A 15,878-nucleotide genomic window follows, 5' to 3' on the forward strand; every position below is an offset into this window, starting at 1 on the left:
AGATGCTTTACTGTCACCAACTCCGCCGCCGCTGCAGGAGCCCTCAGCACCGTCATCAGCTTCACACGCTGTCTTCAGATCACATTCAGAGTCGCACACTGAATCAATCTGGGTCTGGTGCAACGGGCTCCAGTGCAGTTTATGTCCTCCGTATGAATGCCGCAGCAGCAGAGAGAAAAGTCACTTTTCATGAGTAACAGAGGACGTGGGACGGCAGACCACCTGGGTTTGCTTGCAGAAATCTGTCTCCTGTTTCTGAACACTTATACTGCCCCAAGATACTTTCCTGTGTGTTATTCTATACCTTGTTCTGAGAGCATGGAGGGCTTGAGGGGTGTAGTTATTGCTATGCTTTGTGTCTATAGAGTTGCTGGTGATAAATACAGTAGGAATGTATCTTCAGAGTATTTGTTTCACTACAGATTTCAATTTGCAAACCATAAATGTGTGTGCAATGAAGTAACCACTTTGTATTGTGTTTGCTGCTTTACGCTCTCTCTCTCTCTCTCTCTCTCTCTCTATATATATATATATATATATATATATATATATATATATATATATTTAAGAATGATTCATATTTTATAAGCTGATCATGTGTTTTGTATGTAAAAACTGAATCTGCAAAGAAACACCTTACCCTGGTTGCTAAATAAATGTAGTGGGGTAAAAAGAACAAAATACCCCTGAAAAGTGGGGTAGAAGTATAAAGTATAAAATGGAAATACTCAAACAAAGCACTCTAAAACTGCACCACCTCCCCAAGTACAGTACTTGACTTGTTACATTCCACCAATGGTTTCTGTTTTTCTCTCACACTATGTGCCATTTAGGAAGGTCAGTCATTTGCAGTAGCTAGATGCTCAAGGATATATTACAGTAATGTTTTTATATATATAAAAACAGAAGAATTGTATCATTTCTATCCATCATACATTGTCTAAACACCCTAATGTCCAAGAACCAGAGTCCATCCATACCAGAGTATCTTTATGTATCCTTGTGGAGAAAATTCCTCATTATACTTTGTGTAATATGGATGTAGTGCTATAAATTTGACTTTATAGTGCTGTCAGTCTAACTGCATCAGAACTGAACAAATTAATGTTTCCATGTAATGTGAATAAGAAATAGTATAGTTCCCCCAATATCAGAAAGTACAATTTCATTGTTAGCTGAGCCGAAGAAAAAGTTTCAGACAGTGGAGGTGGTTTTGTTGTTGTAGTAAACAGGTGGTGACTTCATCCCAAGTGCCTCTTGGCTGGGGGTTTCCGCTCCATAACATGGAGCCCATCAGATCCTGTAACACTCTGATTGACAGGTGAATGGCACCAATGACAAGCAGCCACCATCCCCCCCAGGGGCCAATGTGGCACAAAGTGAATGGATAAGAGTGGGAGCGAGAAAGATCGCCTTTGAACCTAAAAAGACTATTTTCCCCTTCTTCTACTTCTCCTTTTCTCCCAGTCTCTCTGTGTGCTATTCTCCTCACTTTTCTTTCTTTTCTCAGTGTGGGTGTTTTGTTCTTGTGAGTTTTGTGGCTGGTGGAGCTCATTGACTCGGGGCAAAATAAAACGCAAGGAAAGTTAAATTAAGTCTTTTCAGAGGGACATGGAGGAATGTGTCAGTCAGCTCACAGGCCCGAATTTGTCAGTGTGGTTTTAGAGAAAAAATGTAAGTATATACCCCTTTGATTGTCATGAAACTAATATTGCGTTGCATAACTGCAGTTTCAATGACTTTCAACTTTCAACTTAAGTTGAATGTTAGCTGTTTTCTTGTAAAGGGATTAATGAACATAAGCCCTACATTTCTTGTCATTTGATCACTTTTAAGAAAACTTATTTGAAAATAATGCTGCTTTTCACAACAGCTGTGACATTTAATCAGGTACTGATAGAGCAGGATTATAATCATTGATTTGTTTTTACCTGAGACAAATACTCACAATAACTGACTTTTTGAAGGATTGCTTTCCACTGGTTACTCACAAAGCAATGACTGCTGCTGTCTACACAGAGATTGTTTGCTTTCTTGTGCCCGGCCTTTGTAACACATCCTCTTCCATCTCAGTTTCTACCGATAAGTGAAACTTATCGTTAAGTGTTCCCTTTCACAGCTGCCCATCACCATCCAGTGAACCCAAACAAGGATTGCTCTCTTGACTTGGTTTTTCCTCTAATAGGCAAAGGGAGATAAAGAAGAAAATGAGAATAGATTGGAAGTCAAAGCTTCATTTGAATCCTCACAGTTACTATACTTAGTCATCACTGGAGCTGCCTTCAAGAAAAAGTTTGACACTTTTAAAAACAATTTCTGTTTTTACACTTTTTTTGTAGGGATAAAACAAATGAGATATATGTTAATAAGTGAGCTTTAGAGGGGCCGGTAGGTGGATTTTGTTACCTTTGGACAGAGCCAGGCTAGCTGTCTCTCCTTGTTTCCAAGTAATATCACTTCTATGTATTTATCACATGAATTTGAAAGCTATAAACAATGGCCAGACTCTTGGCCAGTGCACTTTTTAGCAAGTAGACAGCTGAATAGGATCTCATCCTTGAGTGGCGAGAAGACCTTTGCCTTGGTAAATCTCCTTGTCACTGTGCAGCTGCTGGTTGTCTACACTCATCGAATGCAGCTCCACAACCCACCGAATCCAGTCTGTTGACCTTTCACTCTTTCTCTCTCTTGCAGCTTTAGGCTTTGAAATTCATAACTGCGCCACATCCAATCAAGATTCAACCCCTTTAAACCCCACATTTCCTCCCACTGGCTGCAAGAAACCGGCCCACCTGCAATCAAACTCTGTGTCTGGTCTGCACGGGTCTGGATGCTATGCTTTCCCCTAAAATACAGAAAGTTTGCTTTCTGGGTCCTGGGAATCCGAAGCTTTTCTTCCTCAGCCAAAAGTACTTTGACCATGACCCATTTCAGCTCAGCCAGGCCTATAGCAGCTCCATGCCATCTGAAGGCTAAGTGCTTGCTGTATAGGCTCCAGCGTGAGCACATGGTACTAACCAGCTCTTGAGTCTTGCCTGCCTGCCATCTGGAAAATAACAGCTTTAAGCAGGTCCTGCCAGTAATTACCCTGCAAACTTTGCACAAAGGCACAAAATACACTGTGGTGAAATCTGGATAATTGATGGAGACAGGCCACAGCACTTGATAGTCTATTCCAAGGAGTGAGTAGTCTAGTTTTGGCTCAAAACACTGAAGTGAGGTTTTAGAATTTGTATTTTGTTTTAGTTGATGTACGGTAGAAAATAAAATGAACAGAAGGTCCATAGCTGGGAAAGTGCAACATTTAATATATAAAATGTGTTTGTTGTTGTATCCTTACAAAAACGATACCTGGCCACATGGCTGCACCTAAAATCTGACACTTCTGATGACATGTTTTATTATTTATAGTAAGAGATGTACAGTATGTGTGGGTTTCAGGTTTATAGGCCTATGACAACAAACACATTCACGATGACATGGAAAGTACCAGAAATTAAAGAAATAGCTTAAAAATGAAAGGGAATTATTTTCTTTGTCGAGAGCTGAATACAAGGATTGATTTGATACCACTATCATATCTGTACAGTTAATATGAAGCTACTGTCAGCAGCCGTTTCGGTTAGCTTAGCTTAGAGTAAAGACTGGAAACAGGGAAACAGATAGCCGGTTCTGTCCAAAAGAAACAAAATCCACCTACCAGCACCTCTAAAGCTCACTTATTCACATGTTAAACATTGTTATATCTAAGGTATAAAAATGGGGTTATGAGCAGGATTAATTATTGGGCGGGCGCAGTGACTTCCTGGAGTCTCTGCTGGTTGCCTGTTAACCTCACTGTGACGACAGTTAACATGTTAATTAATGAGCTTTAAATGTACTGATAGGCAGGTTTACTTACCTGTGGACAAAGCCAGGCTAGCTTTTTTCCATAGTCTCTGTGCTACACTTAAGCTAAAGGCGCCAGTATGCTCTAACAGAACAGTCATTTGGGGGGCTGTGTCCGACCATTTCTGTAACTTTCCCAAAACGTACAATCCAAACATCATGGTCATTTCACGCAGTGTTCAGCCAGGTTTGCAGAGGTGAGAAAGTTGGCGGGGGCGCATACTTCTCCTACCCTGGAACATCCAGAGTTCTCGCGAGAGCACAATTTGAATTTGCTCAGCGAGTCACTCTGGCATTCAGTAATGATGCTCATTAACTATGCCCATGTAGCCGAGCTGCACCAATCACATCAGTGTATCTGATATAGGCCGGCCAGAGGCGAGCTAAACCGATGACAACAGCGCTGCCACGTCAAAGTCATTAGTAAACATTGCAAGATGGCTACGGATGAAGACCAGTTGTTTGAAATGGCTTTGGCCACCACAATGAACAAGTTAGACTTGGCTTTTTATCTAAAAGAGGAACAGAAGACTTGAATCGTTCATTTGCAAGAAGGATACGGCAAGAGTTTAATCTACCAGTTAGCTCCGCTGGTAGCTAAGTGTATGGAGCTCTGGATACGTCACCCCGTGTATTGTTGTGATTGGTCGTAGTGTTATCTAATTGCGTGCAGTGAGATTTTCAAATGCATGCTTGGTGCCGCCCCTCGAGTTGGGCCATTTTCATTACTCATTGCCAGACCCTTAATCCTTCGGATTTGGGTCTGGATTTCCAGGCTATATTTCTCCCTGAAGCTCTATTTACATTCTTTAAATGCACATTCTTCACAACTATTTATGTCACTTTTTGCTTGTACAACACTATGAATGTTTTCGAGGAAATTTGTTGAAAGTGTTATCCCCATTATTAACAATTATCACATCTCCTCCCTCTTCATGTCAGCAGGATTTCCACTCTGCCTTGCGTGTGGTCATTTGGAACAGCTGTAAACCCTTTTTCCCTCCAATGTGGTTAGAGGACACGTCGTATGAAGTAGTTATTTTCAAGCATACCCCATATTCAGCTTCATATTTAGCGTAAAGACATAAAAGTGATGTTCTCATCTAACTCAACAAGAAAGTGAATAAGCATATTTCCAAAACATTTTAACTGCTCCTTTAATGATTCTGATATCATATGGAACTAGACATCATCCTGCGATGGGATCACACCAGGCGCAACGCCAAAACAGGCCAGGAGTGTACCGAATACCAGCGTCGTTGTCGTGGCTGGTAAAAGCAAAATGTGTAACATTTGTCCCACATATGCAGCACACAACTCTGATTTTATTTTAAATCAAAGCCACCACTGTTTATAGGGAGGACAGCTTCTCCTCAAGCAGACACTTTATACTTTTCATGAAATAGTTGCTGGGTGTGAAAATTTGTTTCCAGGGCTTGCTTTCCACAAATCTACTCCTTCGGTTTGAACCACTGCCTGGACCTGACAAAACATGAAGCTGATTTACATTGTCCATCCTCCAAAATTTCATTTTCAATTAGAATTCTATCACAGGCTAATCTGGAAACTGTTACTTAGTGTGTCTTAAAAATGTAATTGTTTGCAGCTGAGAGTCAAGAGTAAGAGGAGGGAAAATTTGGGGCGGGGGCAAACAAGTGGCAAAGTCCCCCTGGTGAAATGCCATGTTTAGGCTTATGCACAGGAAACAGGCTCTTACTAGCCAGGAAATGAAGTGGCAAGAACGAGCCGGCTTATATTTCCCCTTCTGCATTCAAATGGGCTTTGTTAGTGCGGAGACACCAGGGCTCCAGCTTTTGTTAACACAGGGCCAATAGTAAACAACACTGCAACGTTTTTAAAGACTTTAAGTGCTTGTGATGGCTGAGTGGTATGTTGCCCCCCCCCCGAGACAATGGTCCTGATGTGAAAGAGCTGAAACTAAATTATGTGCAAGTCAGGGGAATGACTTCTCCAACTTGAAATTTGTGGCTGCATTTTAAGAGTATTTCAAAAAAAGATTTTACATTTTTGTCCCTATATATCGTGTGTTATTTTCTTTCCATTACTGAATGATTTTCCTTAAACCCACAAAGGAGAAAGATACCTATAATTATGCCACAATGAATAGAAACAGGATTTGATGGCTAAAACAATTACCCAAGGATAACTTTGGATGAATTTAATGAGGAATAGTTGAAGGTAAAGTCATGCTCTGCTCATAGTGAGATGTAATTCAGATTAAATATTAAACATTAAAACCAATACTCTGAATCATAAATCACTTGCATGAAGGGCAAACAAAACAAAATAAATAATTATGTGTTTTTTTCTATAGAGACCTCAAGGGTGAAGGCTAGTGTTACACCTTGACATTGTGCAACATGGTGACCTTTACTCAGAGCGCTGAATAAAGTGCAACAGCTGCCAGCAAAGAGAGAGCGCCTGAATTTAGCTGGACCTGAATTCTCTAAGAGTTTAAAGTGACTGACATCAGATATTCCTCAAGCCACAGTAAAGTCAAGTCAAGTCAGCTTTATTGTCAGATGTGCTATACATGCATGACATACGGCACAAATGAAATTTCAGTCCTCTCGGACCCCCGGTGCAAAATGCAATAAAAATAAATAAGTTTCTATGAATAGAAAAGACATAGAATAAACAATCAACAATTTAACATGACATAAAAATAAACAATCAACCAGACATAAAATAAGAAATCAACAATTTAACAGGACATAAAAATAAACAATCAACTATCAACAAGACGTACAATAAACAATCAACAATCAGTAGGATAAATAAAAAGTATTTAAAATATTTAAACAGGTGAGGTAGAGCGGTGTAGTGCAATAAATAAACAAACAGGAGGAAGTGAAATGTGCAGTCCCTGAGTTCAGAGTGTATGAGAGTGTATGAGTGGTGTTGGGGGGAGGTGGGGGGTGCAGTCCTAGTAGCATGTAAAGTAAATAGTCTCAAGTTTACATTTTGAATGGTGCAACTAGACAAGCATTACAATAAATAAGAATTACTCATTTATTTATCAAGTCGTGGAAAACTTAAGAAGTAATGTGTTTGAAAGTTATACTACTGTATCTCAGCTTTGAAATACTACAGGATACATGTAAAACTAAAAGAATATCAAAATTTCAAAGTTGGGGAACCCAGCTGCTATTTTCATGCAGACATTTTGACTTGTCACAGCAGGAGAAACACATTTTGTTCCAGTAAAAATGTACCAGGACCCAGCTGGCACCAGCTCACCCAAATGGAATTCAGTCCTTTTTAATGTTAACAATTACACCTGCTGTGACAAGCCAAAATGTCTACTGTGAACAAAGGCCTATTTAGGGAAAAAAAAATCTTTTATTCCCAAATTAATTTCAGACATTACTTCACTTCCGGTTATGCATGTGACGCTAAATGTGACGTAGCTCCGTTTGTTCCGTAAAGTAAAAAAAAAAAAATCTCACTTTTTACTTTTTTATTTTCAAATAGACTCGAACCCTGGTCTCCTGGGTCCTGTTTCTGTTTGACCCATCCACCACCCAAAACTTTTTTATATGGAACTTTGCAGTCCTATACTTTGTCACATTACTTTATGATTTGCTCCTATCATAATTACTACGGCCACTAGAGGGCACCGCCACTATAAACGTAAATATGAGTCGTAATTGCTGCTTGAACAAATGACCTATGGGAGCATTTTTCAGGGGAGGACAGTCTCATAGAAAGCCTTTTTACATAGTTTAGCTTAAACACGCATGCAGATTTATCTCACCTACTGTTATACCTTTTTCCCACCAACACTAGCGTGTATATGCAGGTTTTTTAAATGTGGGGAAATCTGCGTAACTGGTGGTTAATTCTTTTTTTTATATCTGTTACTTATTTAGTTTGTCTTGCAAACTTGGTGCAGACTATATTGAACCATGTTCGAACACTGCTTTCATGGAGACTGATGAAATTTGTGGCTGAGATAGCATAGCATTGCGCCAGAGCTGGAGCCAATAAATACCTGTGACTACTGCAGAGTCATTTGTCCCGGGAATGAATGCTAATTGTAACCTTTCCCACTAAAGACAAAAGCCAGATGTTAGTGGGAGACTGTTCTTAGGCACAGTGGTGCTCTGAGCTAAATGCAAATGTCAGATACTAAAATGCTCACAATAACGATGCTAACATGCTGATGCTATGCAGGTAATGTTGACCATTTTTCATATTTCAAATACCAAAAAGCAAAAAGATCTTAAGAAAAATCACAAATATCAATCTCATGGTGGTGCTAGAGGAAAAGCCAGGTAGTCAGTAGGATTCATTCTCTGGGGACCATGAAGGGCTGTACAAAAAAGGCAATCATATAAACATGAATCTATGTATATACATATACAGTATTATGGAAATACAGTAGCATATTATCAAAAGCCAGAATGTGCAATAATAACATTTATAGTCAGAGAGAAGAGAGGATGACAGCTGACTGAGGCTCCTGTAGACAGAAATTCCCTGTTTGCTTTCCCAAGTTCGAGGGTCAGAGCTGGCTGGATGCCCACACAAACCCAGAGCTGCCTCTCTGCAATGAAAAAGACCACCTCTGTGTGAAAGCCTGCTACGATGATGGCGAGCAATGAATCACGCCATGGAGCCCAGGGCTAAGTTAAAGTTAATATAAACAACTAGAGTTGATTGTCTTGTATTCTGTGTGTGCATGTGAGTTGGAGAGGGATGAAGCAAGAGAAAAGAGAAATACTGCTGTCTGACTGAGCTCAGTGGGGTTTAAGCTCAGTGTACATATTTGCCATGTTTATAATTTCTTCTCCCAGGCAAACTGATGACCTGAGCTGCCACTCATGTGTGGTCAGCCATGGAACGTGGTGCGTTAAGGGGCTGCAATTCGAGCTGAACACTGTAGTAGAGCTGGAGCTCTCAGAGACAAGTGACGCCAGAAACCTTTTAACCCTTACTTGTAAAGTTTAACCCGTTTTTGATCTTTTTTGGTAAAAACTTACATTATGTCCAAAATCAATATAAATATGAATAAAAACATGTTTTAGTTAAAGGTAGAGAGGCAAAAACAAAAGTCTATCTGGCCTTGTGTAATAATGGAGTGATTGCCTGTAGGAGAGTCAACAGTCAACGCATAATTTAGAACGTGTTTGAAAATAAAACCTAAAGAGCTTTGTCTCTGTAGCTTGGTTTGATATTATATTGACCATTGACAACTTCAAAAACTTCAAACTTTCTCACTATCACATAGTGATGTTCACAAGCAAGTTTAAAAGTTGGTTAAAATGGCCAAGAAAACATCACCCTTCTTGATATAACTCTAGACTGAGCAGTATTTATTCTTTGCTGGCTGACTTTGCATCACTTGTACACTCCTTCTCACTTTTGGTTGTTTCCATCTGTTTGGGAGGAGGTTAGAAGTTGACTGGCAGAGGTCCTGCTCTCTGAAAGTCAGCGGCTCGCTGGAGGGGCTTGTTTCTATCGGGGGTGAAACACCCGCCCGTCCATCACCCTGACAGAGCTGACAGCCATTAAACTAAACCAGAGGAGTTCCTGCCAACAATCAAAGGGCTTTTCATTGAAGGAATCCAGCTCTGGCCTGTCATTGGGGAGGCTGCGTTCCCAGCTGGAAGGGGATACTCTGGATATCCACCCTCCCCCTTTTTTTTAAGTCTCTAGTCAAATCCATTGCATTGGTCAAGAGCACATGCTCGACCCTCTCTCTCTCTCTCTCTCTCTCTCTCTCTCTCTCTCTCAATCTCAATTTTCAATTCAAATTGCTTTACTGGCATGAATGTCAGAAAACAATATTGCCAAATTATCAAGGATAAGATGAGAAGAAATACATACATACAATTAATTGAGTAAACTAAAATATATTAATTTAAAATAAAAACTAAGAAAACAACAGTATATCAATATTAAATCGTAAGTGTCAAATGTAAGAAAGAAAACAAAGAAAAAAACAAAACATGAAAACTACGAAGTAAAGGACTAAATGACAATGCAGAGTAAACTGTCAGGAGATGAACTACAGATGTTATGTGTTGTTGTGCTGGTTGTCTCTCAGGTTAGTGACATGCACTCACATATCTCACTTCTTAATTTTTCTCTCTCTTTTTCTCTCTATTTTTCTTCCATTAAAAAGTCAGTTTGTCATCTAATTCAGCTGTTGTCAACAATGCAATTCAGTTGTGTTGTGGGGCATTAAATAGCTTTGTTATTGTCAATTTCCCATTCAACCTGATTTCTACATTTATTTTCAATGGGAATACCGTTTACTTGCTCCCCAGTAATGCCGGTGCCCTTATTCACCACTTGAGGGAGGCAAAACTAAACAAAATGTCAAGTAGCAGCATGGCTGCAACCAATTCAGTAATATTTACATACAAATTAACACATCACATATTTTAACGTTTACCATGCTTTTGTGTCCAGATGGAAATCTTTGCCACCAAACATGAACACTTTTAATCCTGCCTTACCCTTTCTTATAGTCAGATAACTTTATTTATTTAAGTTAAAAAAAAAAAAAATGTGGAAACTATCAATTAACGTCATTGTCCATTATTCTGATGACTATTTTCTTGATGAATCAATTCATTGTTTGGTCTACTAAACATCATAAAATAGTGAAAACGCCCATCACTGTTTCCTAGAGCCGAAGATAGGTCCCAGTGATACAATGATATAACACAATGAAAAGCAGCAAATCTTCATATTTGAGGAGCTAATTTTAGCAAAATGTTTTTGCATCAAAATCACTTACTTGTTGCTGAATAAGTTTCTGCCAATTGATTAAACAACTAATCGTTTTAGCTCATATGTTCCTAGTAAAGAATTAATTTAAAAATGAAATCCCCAATTCATCAAATCTATAAATGTGAATTAAAAAACACATGCATAATACATTTTGTTCATTATTTCAGTTCCAGTCAGATGTATGAGTAAAAGCTTCATGTGAGAGACTGCTTACTGTTGCTCAAGAATCTCGCAATTGTTTGCTTAACACTTGCAACCCTGAATCTGCATCCTTTGAGGAGTGCGATACTCTGATGTGATGTTGTTGCTGCACTAATAAACGTAAAAAAACAGCTATAGTGTTTTGTCTTTAACATCTCTACATTTATAAAGTGTGCGTTGTAATCACACCAGTCTGATTAATTATGTACATTTTAATACACACAAAGCAAATATCAACAAGCTGTAGTAACATTTCTTTCTTCACTTGCAGCACAGTGTCAGACTCGAGCCCTGTCTGATGCTTCACTGGGTCTACTATTACATAACCAGTGAGCCGTCTCCATGAATCAATTATTCATCTCCATGTCATAACACTGTGGATGCTTTGATTATGACAGACAGCCATGCAAGGCAGTGCAGTAAACGGCAAAGAGCAAACACGCACCAATCTCCACTAAAAAAAATCAACTAGGTCACATGTTTCATTAGCAATATGGTATTAAATGAATTTATTGTGTTTCTAGTCATTAAATGATTGCTTTATGTTTGTTGGACATGACTCTAAATGAAATAAACACATGTTGGTCCAATGAGAACAAGATATGTTAAAACAATGATTCTGACATTATTTGATTTTATGGAGTAGTAGGCTATGTCCCAATTGTATGCACACTGCATGTAACAGTGCATACTTTGTAAGGGCAACTACAGTACATACTAAAAGTAAAAAGAAAAATGTGTGCGATTTGGAACTCAGCGCAAGTCTCTTGCCATTCTTTGAATTAGATATACTAGTATACAGGGTGGTGCTGATAAAGTGACAGTGGTGTGATACTGTAATAGCAGCAGAGTCAAAGTAAACCGTATGCACCAGATACAGTATATGTTATGATTAAAGTGCCAATCCTTAAAAGTGCTTTAGGCTACATAACTTTCAGAATGTAACTCAGTCTCAGCCGGGATTGCCTCCACACGGCTCCCACCTTTAACATCAAATAGCGGCAGCTAGCACTGCTAGCCGCACTAATGGTGCTAACAGTGCTAAAAGACTGCATGAACAAACAGCCCTTGGCACTTAGATAATCAATTCAATTCCATTCAATTTTATTTATGGTATCAAATCATAACAGAGTTATCTCGAGACACTTTACAGATAGAGTAGGTCTAGACCACACTCTATAAATCAACACAAGCCTATTCCATAGCAGTACATTTCTGTAAGTCTTTCCACCTGGGGTTCCCATCTAGCCGTGGTCAGTCCAGGGCAAACTGATGAGATTTTCTTTTGTGTCAAAGTGTTTCAGGCATCTCTTGTAACAGTGGTTGGTTCAAATGTTAAGCAGTACAGCACATCTTGATTTATCTGTCAGGATAATCAACCATAAGCATCTATTCTTATCTCAAGTCAGAGAGAGAATGAAATGATGTTCTGTAAATGTTCAAAGGCTTGTTTGTAAGGTAGCTGTGACTGTATCTCTGCACTCAAGGATGAAGAACAGCTCTATTGATGTCCACAGGAAATCATGAGGTTAGAACTCATTATACTTCATAATGATAGCCTGGCCTTCCCTCCTTTTGTATGTTTTCACTCTTGGCTCTGCAATAAAAAAACATCTGTGACCCAGTGATTGTACAGTTGTTAATTCCCCTGTCACTGGAGCTATAATCAAAACCCGCTACTGCTTCTGGTTTGTTTATAATGGTAAAACCTGCACACCATAGTCATAATGTACATGTTATATTGCATAAAACAGACTGTTTGATCTATGGTAAATCCACTTGGTCAATAGGAAGTTATGTGTTCAACCAACCATATTTAGAGGAAAAAAACTATGGAGTCTGGCATGAACAAAATAAAATGCAGACAGAAGTTGTTCACTGTTGAAAGTTTGAATGGGCAGACAATCTTCTCATTTTAATTTACTCACAGCAAGAACAATTTTACTAATATGATGATTAAATGTAGCTACCAAATAGACGTTATGGTGAGATTGGTTTGTCAGCTGCTGTTTCCAAGGTCAGGAATAAACCCTGAAGCTAATATGCCTTCTTTTACATTTGTTTGCACAATTAACACAAGCTGATGTGTACTGTGAATGTGGGGATGCATGTCAAACATTAGTATCTACAGTGGGGCAAAAAAGTATTTAGTCAGCCACCAATTGTGCAAGTTCTCCCACTTAAAAAGCCCCAAAGCATGATATCAAAGCATGATAATTTTCATCATAGGTACACTTCAACTATGAGAGACAAAATGAGAAAAAAAAAATCCAGAAAATCACATTGTAGGATTTTTTTATGAATTTATTTGCAAATTATGGTGGAAAATAAGTATTTGGTCAATAACAAAAGTCCATCTCAATACTTTGTTATATACCCTTTGTTGGCAATGACAGAGGTCAAGCGTTTTCTGTAAGTCTTCACAAGGTTTTCACACACTGTTTCTGGTATTTTGGCCCATTCCTCCATGCAGATCTCCTCTAGAGCAGTGATGTTTTGGGGCTGTCGCTGGGCAACACAGACTTTCAACTCCCTCCAAAGATTTTTTATGGGGTTGAGATCTGGAGACTGGCTAGGCCACTCCAGGACCTTGAAATGCTTCTTACAAAGCCACTCCTTCGTTGCCCGGGCGGTGTGTTTTGGATCATTGTCATGCTGAAAGACCCAGCCACATTTCATCTTCAATGCCCTTGCTGATGGAAGGAGGTTTTCACTCAAAATCTCACGATACATTGCCCCATTCATTCTTTCCTTTACACAGATCAGTCGTCCTGGTCCCTTTGCAGAAAAACAGCCCCAAAGCATGATGTTTCCACCCCCATGCTTCACAGTAGTTATGGTGTTCTTTGGATGCAACTCAGCATTCTTTCTCCTCCAAACACAACGAGTTGAGTTTTTACCAAAAAGTTCTATTTTGGTTTCATCTGACCATATGACATTCTCCCAATCCTCTTCTGGATCATCCAAATGCTCTCTAGCAAACTTCAGACGGGCCTGGACATGTACTGACTTAAGCAGGGGGACACATCTGGCACTGCAGGATTTGAGTCCCTGGCGGCGTAGTGTGTTACTGATGGTAGCCTTTGTTACTTTGGTCCCAGCTCTCTGCAGTTCATTTACTAGGTCCCCCTGTGTGGTTCTGGGAATTTTGCTCACCGTCACCTATTATTTTGACCCCACGGGGTGAGATCTTGCGTGGAGCCCCAGATCGAGGGAGATTATCAGTGGTCTTGTATGTCTTCCATTTTCTAATAATTGCTCCCACAGTTGATTTCTTCACACCAAGCTGCTTACCTATTGCAGATTCCCAGCCTGGTGCAGGTCTACAATTTTGTTTCTGGTGTCCTTTGACAGCTCTTTGGTCTTGGCCATAGTGGAGTTTGGAGTGTGACTGTTTGAGGTTGTGGACAGGTGTCTTTTATACTGATAACAAGTTAAAACAGGTGCCATTAATACAGGTAACGAGTGGAGGACAGAGGAACCTCTTGAAGAAGAAGTCACAGGTCTGTGAGAGCCAGAAATCTTGCTTGTTTGTAGGTGACCAGATACTTATTTTACCAAGGAATTTATCAATTAATTAATTAAAAATCCTACAATATGATTTTCTGGATTTTTTTTTTCTCATTTTGTCTCTCATAGTTGAAGTGTACCTATGATGACAATTACAGGCCTCTCTCATCTTTTTAAGTGGGAGAACTTGCACAATTGGTGGCTGACTAAATACTTTTTTGCCCCACTGTAAATGATCCGCTTACTTTTACTATTAGTAGTAAACAAGGATAGGTCACTCACTGGTGTATAATAGTAAAATAGTTTTATACAACCATTTAATAAGTATTTGCATTTTTATCTGCCCTATAGTTTCCTGTTGATTGTATTCAAGCTCTAACCTTCATGATGTGCTGGGTGATTATTTGATTATTGAAGCCATCGCACGGATGCCTGCCAGTGCTATCTTTAAAAAAAAAATGCTCATAATAGAGTTTCACTGTTGTATCTTTAAAAATGTATGCACAAAATAAATAATCATGAGGCAAACAAAGCTATTCCTGGTACATTACCATTAGTATTGAGAGTATGTATTAATATTTATAGTCTACTTCACACTATTACATTTGCATGGCTTTGCTCGCCACAGTCTAGTTTCTAAAAATGGATATAGGACATTTCCTCTAGATTTACAAAGCGGCAGTAAAGAGCAATCTCATTATAGTGATTATGTTTACACACAACGTGTTTAATACCTTCACTGTAACTCATTCTCAGATATTGGTTTGGTTTCTATTTTCAGCCTCCCTCTCATACTGTAAGAAATGGCCCAGGATACAAGGTGAATGAATATCTTAGAGATTATTTAACATTACACAAGTCTCTCTCTCCATGGTGTTTGTTTATCACCCAGTCATTTAGAGCTTTGCATCTGTTTGTCAGTGTGTACATATTGTACACTACAGAATGTCAGACTGATTACGAGTGAAAGACATTGTGTCTGTGTGTGAGGGAGATAAAACAAAAAAAATAGGAGTGGAGAGAGAGGGAGAGAGATCAAAGAATATGGCCCTGTATCTAAAATGAGTTTGGAAGGTTCTCCCTCCTCTCTCCATCCGGCTCTCCACTGATCATCGACCCTGAGGAGAATAAACTCAATCCATGTTAAATTATGGATTAAGGCCTGGCGTTGGCTATGGTTTGGCAGCTGGCGGCTGCATGCGCGTTCGAGCTGCACTGAGTTTTAAACACTTCTCCCTTCTGCTACTGTTGCCTCACCTCGCTGCCTTATCAAAATCAACATCAAACACTCCACAGATGAATAACTGGATTTAAAAGAGACTCTATGAATATGTAAATAATCTCTCTGCAATGTGCTCTCTGTGAGGCTGTAGCATGTGTTTTGTTTGCTTTGTGGATGAGTTACCCTTTAGCATCACCTTTTTCAGGTCACACGTGTTTTTCTTACTGGTGATTTTTTTGTTCACAGATGAGCTTTGTTCTTTCAGCTTCGTGATAAGATGATTTCAAAGGTT

This window comes from Perca fluviatilis, chromosome 7 (genome assembly GCF_010015445.1).
Source record: "Perca fluviatilis chromosome 7, GENO_Pfluv_1.0, whole genome shotgun sequence".
Classification (NCBI taxonomy): domain Eukaryota; kingdom Metazoa; phylum Chordata; class Actinopteri; order Perciformes; family Percidae; genus Perca; species Perca fluviatilis.